A 7,243-nucleotide genomic window follows, 5' to 3' on the forward strand; every position below is an offset into this window, starting at 1 on the left:
GGGGGGAGGATGGTACATGAACTCATTCTACGTCAGCAATGGCTGGAGCCAACTTCATCCCAAGGTTCCCAAGAGCAAACACATCACCACATAGCATCCAGCTCATGTGATCTCACCCAGAAGGCTGAGGAGTGGCTGGACCCCTCATCTCAGGTCAGGAAAGCACATTCCTGTCAGGGAGACTTCCACCTCCTCCTGTGAAGATCCTAGGTCCTAAGGCATGCTTCAGTCTCATAAGGATGGTTCATTGTGAACATGGCTTTCTGTGTAATTCCCCCCCTGGGGTGGCATTGATGAGGCACGGGGTATTTACAGCCCTATGACATCTAGTGTGTCCGGAGAGGCCTCAGTGGAATTCATCTATGTTGGTGTTCTGGGTGGGTCTTTGGAGAATTGATCCAGAAAATGGTCACCTCAGTATGATGTATGATTTTTTGTGTGTTCCTAAAGAACCAAGCTGTTATTTCCTGGGCTTTTCCACCCAGGACTTCTCTGATCCCTGGAGTAATGACTCTGAGTCTTCTTGTTTATTAATAAATGCCTACATCATAAGCTTCAGCTTGTTCTCCAACCAGTTCTTAATTTATTCTAAGCTGAGTGCATCCACGTGGCTGGTTTTCTCTCATTGTCTTCTTTTTTTTTTTTTTTTTTTGGTTCTTTATTTCAGAGCTGGGGACCAAACCCAGGGCCTTGCGCTTCCTAGGTAAGCGCTCTACCACTGAGCTAAATCCCCAGCCCCTCTCGTTGTCTTCTTATGTCTGAGTTCCCAGAGCAAAATCTGTCACCTTTATTTCCCAGAATTCTCTCTCTCTCTCTCTCTCTCTCTCTCTCTCTCTCTCCCTCCCTCCCTTCCTCTCCCTCTCCCTCTTCCCCCTCCCCCTCTTCTCTCCTCCCCTCTCTCTCTCATCCCACCTCCTATTTCCTGCCTCAGCTCATTGGCCGCAGGCTTCTTTATTGACAGGCGATGCCTATAAGAGATTCTCTCTACACCAAGCAGGAGGCTTTGGTCCGGTCAAGAACCAGTTGGTGTAGTACTTGCCACGAACCCAGGATTGGTGCACAGAAACCATGTGGAAATGCTGGTTGCGATGTGGCAGACTTTAATTCCAGCTCTGTAGGGACAGACACGGGTCATTTCCTAGGTTTTGCTGGCCTGCAGTCTAGCCAGGCTAGCTCGAGAGCCTGTGTCAAAGAGCAAATGTATGGCTCTTGAGGAGCAACATCCAAAGCTGACCACTGGTCTCCACATGCACTCTCCCAGAAATGCCTGCACACATGTTCTTTTAAATGCTAAGGGAGAGACTGAAGAAGACACCTAAGAGACCTCCTGCGCACATCGATTGGTAAACTTTAGGTGGTGGACACGGTCATTTTACCAAAAGCAATCTACAGATTAAATGCAGTTCCTATCAAAAGTCCAATGCAACTCTTCACAAAAATTGGATAAACAATCTTAAAATTAATTAATACAGAAGCATAAAAGACCCCTGTATGGCCAAAACAATCCTGAACAATAAAAACACCACCAGAAATATACTACAGAGCCATGGTAGCAGAACCAGTACAGTGCTGGCAGAAAACAAACAACACACACACACACACACACGCACACACACACACACACACACACACACACACACAAATGGATTCACTGATCGATAGAATAGACTTAAGGACCCAAATAGTCCATACATCCAGGGGAGGATGTAGCATCTTTAACACACCATGTCGGCAAACTGGTTATCTACATGTGATGAATGAAATTTGACCCTTCTCTCACTCTGTACATATGTACATCAATTCCAAGTGGATCTAGGATCTCAATATTAAACCCAGAACTCTGAAACGTCTAGAGGAAGACATCGGGTGTACACTATGGGATACAGGCCGAGGTAAGAACTTTCTGGATAGGACCGTGTTCACGCAGGAAATGGTTCCAACAGCCAACCTGTGGGACCTTATGAAGTTAAAAAAAACCTCATTCATTGCAAAGGAAACTTAAGCATCTGAAGAGGCAGACAGCCTACTGAATGGGAAGCAGTTATTTCCAGCCGGGCATCTGACAGGATTGCTGTCCAGAATATACCAAGAACTAAAGCTCACAACTATATCAACCCAATTTAAAAATGGAAGTAAAACTAAACAGAGAGTTCTCAGAGAAGTGTAAATGGCTAAAGAATGGAGGGTTCTAAGATTTTGTTTCTATTTTCAACAGTATGTGTGTGTTCTCTCTCTCTCTCTGTGTGTGTGTGTGTGTGTGTGATCTGTGTGTGGGTATGTACACATGGGTGAAGTATCCATGGAGACCAGAAGAGAGCATTGGATCCCCAGAGCTAGAGTTCCAGGCATCTGTGAGCTACCCAGTGTGGGTGCTGGAAAGAGAACTCAGTCCTCTGTAAGAACAGTAAATGTTTTCATCACTGTCGTTCGCCACCTCTCCAGCCCACTACAAAACATTAGTGTTCAAAGTCACTAGCTATCAGAGAAATACAAACTAAACCTGTCTTGAGCTGTCTTCTTGACCCAATCAGAATAGCTAAGACTAGGAAAACAAGCGTTTGGGGAGGATGTGGGGAAAGCATTCACTCACTATTGGGAGTGCCAACTGCTGTAGTCACTATGGGAATTGGCATGGCTCCTCAAGAAGCTAGAAATGCACTTGCCAGGTGGCCCAACTCTGCCCTTCCTGGCATATACCTAATGGACTCTGTTATATGAGGGAGACAGGGGCTCATTCATGTCCACTGCTGCTCTATTCACAATAACTAGGACAGAGAAATGGCCTAGATGTCCATCAACTAATGGCTGTATAACAAATGATGGTATCTCTATACAACGGAATTCCATTCAGTTGTAGAGAAAAATCCAGTTATGAAAAGTTCAGATAAATGGGTAGAACTGGGAAAAATTATACCACATGAGGTAGACCAGGCCCAGAGAGACAAACACAGCATGTTCTCTCTCATAGGTGAGTTCCACTGTCAAATCTTTAGAACTCTGAGTTTAACTTGGAGTTTCTGTGGGAGACAGGAAGTAAAAGAGCAGCGGGAAAGGGAGAGAGATTATGGAAGAGGGGATGGAAGGACACAGGTTATAAAGAAAGTAAGGGGAGGCTTAGGTGAGGAGGGGAATAGGGTAACAAAGAGGAAACGGTAACCAACACTGAGTTATCTGAGAGCCATATTGAAACCCACTATTTTGTGAAGTGGAAGTTTCTGGTTTCTATAAAACTCAGTTGTGTCATGCAATGTGTTTCTGGAAGCTGTCTTGTGAGAGGGCACTTGATGTTTTGCTGAGAGCAGACCCTTGAGAGAGTGTGTGATGTTTACAAAGAGTATAAGTAGAACCCCACGGGTAATGAGAGGCTGCTCTTGCACCGCTACACCGTGCAACGCTTCGCTGGTCGTCACTGGTCTTTGCTGGTCTTCACTGGTCCTTATTGGTCTTCCCTTTTTAGAGAGAAACTCAGCAAAGGACTTCTCATGGTATTCTGGCTGATTCTGGACGACTCTGCTGGCTCATGCCGATTTGGCAGAGACTTCTGTTTCTGTTAGGTCACGCCTCTGCTAAGAATTCATTTTTGGTGTTTGCTGTTAGAGTGGACTGCTAGGATCCTGACAACAAAAATTAGAATTGCCTCAGTGAACTACTTCTAAACGGATCCACAAATCACCCCTCCCCTGCCACCCCCCATCCTACAAACCTTCTTTCTTCCCTATCTCTGGTGTATAGGTTAAGAACACTTATTAAAATAGAAGCAGAAAAATCAAAGCCTACAATTTTATAAAATTGTACACATGCATATACACACACACCCCACACACACATATACCACACACACCACATACACACACACATATACCACACACACCACATACACACACACATATACCACACACACCACACACACACACCCATACACCACACACACCACACACACACCACACACACACCACACACACACACACATACACACACACCACACACACACATACAACACACAGACATATACACACACACATACAACACATAAACCACACACCACACATACACACTTCACACACACACACACACACACACACACACACACACACACACAAATGTAAATGGAGTTACCCTACATGGGGGTTAATGCTTCTCCCACAGGTCATAGAATACAAAATAAAAAATCTCAGTTCCAGATGTGGGATACAGTACTCAAGTTGTGGGTTGGGGGAGATCCCAGAACAGTGATAGCAGGCTTTTGCCGTTGCTCTCGAGTGCCCACTCAACCTGACAATAAGGTCCTGGTACTGAAAATAGCACATACTTTTGTACAAGACTTGGAGAAATCAAGATAGTGCTTACCTAGAAGCTTCCTCCTTGTGAACTAGCTGCCTTTGTCCTGGAAAGTACTCTCTTGTGCTAGGGGAGAGGGAGGGAGCATTCACTAGCAGTTCTACCCCCCCCCCCCGCTGTGAATCCTGCAAACTACAATAACAATTGTCCTGGCAAGTCAGACCCATAAGCACTATTGGGGTACGGATGTTGTGAAGGTAACCAAGCCCTTTCTGACTGGATTTAAGGTTCACTCCACTGAAGGAAATTCATGCATGGTACTATAAACATGACCAGGGCTGGAGAGATGGCTCAGCGGTTAAGAGCACCCGACTGCTCTTCCAGAGGTCATGAGTTCAATTCCCAGCAACCACATGGTGGCTCACAACCATCTGTAAAGAGATGTATCTGGTGTATCTGAAGACAGCTACAGTGTACTTATATATAATAAATAAATAAATAAATCTTTAAAAAAAAATAAAAAATAAACATGACCAAAGCCTCATGTCTGGGGAGCTCATAAGCTCTAGGGGTGACTCTGCTGTTATTGCATTGTTAAATGGAGATAGTATCACACTGGCCAGGGTAGGTCTCAGTCCTCATCAGAGAAACTTTGCAGAGAATAAATGTCTGTAGACATTTATGGTATATTATATGTCCTTACCCATGGCTCAGTGTTGGGAGCAATGCCCTTAAAACCCTCCATTATTGATGTTAAAATTATAATTAAAGTATGACTGGGTTCATTAAGAGGTCAGGACAACAGAAAATCCCCAGCCAGCAGCAGAAAGCGAATATAAATCTGGTGGTCAGAATGCCTAATGATATGACAAACTTGTGACCTTTCTGAGAAACCAACATCCTGTTGACATCAGCTGACCACAAGAGCACTGTGTCCTTGGCTTTCATAGATGTTTCCCGATTCCCCCCTCCCTCTGTTACCCCTGCTATGGTATAAATTCAGCCTTGGGAAAAAAATAAAAGTTGTCACCTTGATCAGACTTTTGTCTTGGCATCCTTCTTCAAGTCTCTTGTCCCCCATTCTCTCCTAGGTGGTCCCCAACCTCCTCCGATGACAGCCCTGCAGGACAGGGCAGCTCAGGAATCATCATAGAAGAAAGAGTGAAAAGATTGTAAGATCCAGATATCAGAAGCAAAGCAGTGTCTCTTGGGTAGAGCAGGACCTTTGCATTTCTAAACTCAGGAGCTGTGGTTGCCTGAATGAAACCTGGGCAAGATTGAGTCAGTCAACATTCTATCATGAATAGGAATCACGTCTCTTCCTACCCTGTGAGTCTATGGGATTGAAATCAAGTCATTGTGCTTAGTAAGAGAGGCCCTTCTCCAAAGAGCAGTCTCAGTGGTCCGTTTTGGTTTTGGTTTTAGACAATCTCTGTACCTAGGGCTGGCCTCAAACTTCTACATAGCTGAGAGTGACCTTGGACTTTTTAAGTTTATTTATCTTATCTTTTGTGTGTGTGTGTGTGTATGTGTATGTGCACGCGCGCTCTTGAGCATGCCATGGTGTATGTGTGGATATCAGGAGTTAGTTCTCTCCACCATGTGGGTCCTGGCATTGAATTAAGGTGCCAGTCTTGGTGGCAAGTACCTTTACCTTCTGAGCCACCTTCCTAGCCTCACCTTGAACTTCTGATCTCCTGCTTCCACCCTCTTGAGTACTGCGATCATAAAGCTAGACCACCATTGTCATTTTAAAGAGTTTTGTGGGTTTAACCCAGGACTGTGTATGCATGGTAGGCAGGCCACTTTCCCTAGCTTCTCAAAATGGACTGTGATTCATCTCACCACGCTCTTTCTGGAAGGTGGAATCGATTTGTTTTACGCAGTAGCACATGCAATTATCTTTGACCTAAAACCTTCTATGCCTCTATTAGTATCTTTCCATCATTTCCATTTCCATCATGCTAAAGAGAAGAAGTATCTTTGCATTTATTTTAATAATTTTCATCTTGAATACATCTTATTAATGTTGCTAACGTAAATTCCTTCCAGGGGAAACTGCTTTCCTGCAGCCATATCTCCTATTTCTACTCAAATGTTCACAGTATTGTGTTTCTTTAAAAAAAAAACCTGTTTTTTACATGAGGTCTAATAACCTTTAATCTTGCAAATAGGGAAGGAAGTTTTAATACTACTTGTGATGTTTAAAAAACATATGCGTCATATTTTTTAGTAATATCTAACTCTTCATCCTTGTAAAGTGTGAGCTGCCATTTCTTCCTGTATGGTTGTTAGTCCTAATAATCAGAGGTTCTAGAGCTAGGGTTATAGCTATCTAGTAGACCACCAGCTTAACCTGTCCAGGAGTGACACTACCCACAATGCACTGGGCTGTCCCACATCAATTATTAATCAAGAAAATGCACCATAGATTTGCCCATGAGTCAATATAATGTAGACAATTCCTCAATTGAGTTTCCCTATTCCCAGATATGTCTCGGTTTATGTCAAGTCGACAAAAACAACCAGCACAGGGATCAAGAAAATGTAATGGCTTTCCCTTCCCTTTCCTTCCCCTCCTCTTGTCTCACATCCCCCTTTTCCTTAAAACATTTTGTAGATTTATTTATTTCATTATGAATATGTGTTGCACTGTGCACATGCCCAGTGCCTTTAAAGATGCTACAACAAAAGGATTTGGAGCCCTGGAACTGGAGTTACAGACAATCGCCAGCCACCAAGTGGGTGCTGGGAACCAACTCAGGTCCTCTGCAAGAGCAACAAGTGCGCTTAACCACTGAGCCAACTCTCTAGCCTGGTAAAGTGATCTCCTTTTTTCCCCTCATGCTGTCGGGTAGCCAACAAGCTGGGGTGCTGTACACGCTAGGTAAATGCTCCACCACTAGGGGCACCCCAGTCCTTGTTTATTGTTCTGTTGTTATTTATTTTACTTTCAATTGTGTCC

At 44.0% G+C, this 7,243-nt stretch overlaps 1 long non-coding RNA gene across 1 annotated transcript; it reads right to left on the bottom strand.

The window, feature by feature from the left end:
- Positions 1-1,083: 1,083 nt before the first annotated feature.
- Positions 1,084-6,216, bottom strand: LOC120094839 (uncharacterized). Its single transcript, XR_005489531.2, has 3 exons — positions 5,309-6,216; positions 4,348-4,404; positions 1,084-3,614 (listed from the first exon to the last, which is right to left on the bottom strand). It is a non-coding gene; the product is annotated as an uncharacterized LOC120094839 (long non-coding RNA).
- Between the last annotated feature and the right edge of the window lie 1,027 nt (positions 6,217-7,243).

This window comes from Rattus norvegicus, chromosome 9 (assembly GCF_036323735.1).
Source record: "Rattus norvegicus strain BN/NHsdMcwi chromosome 9, GRCr8, whole genome shotgun sequence".
In the NCBI taxonomy this organism is placed as follows: Eukaryota; Metazoa; Chordata; class Mammalia; order Rodentia; family Muridae; genus Rattus; species Rattus norvegicus.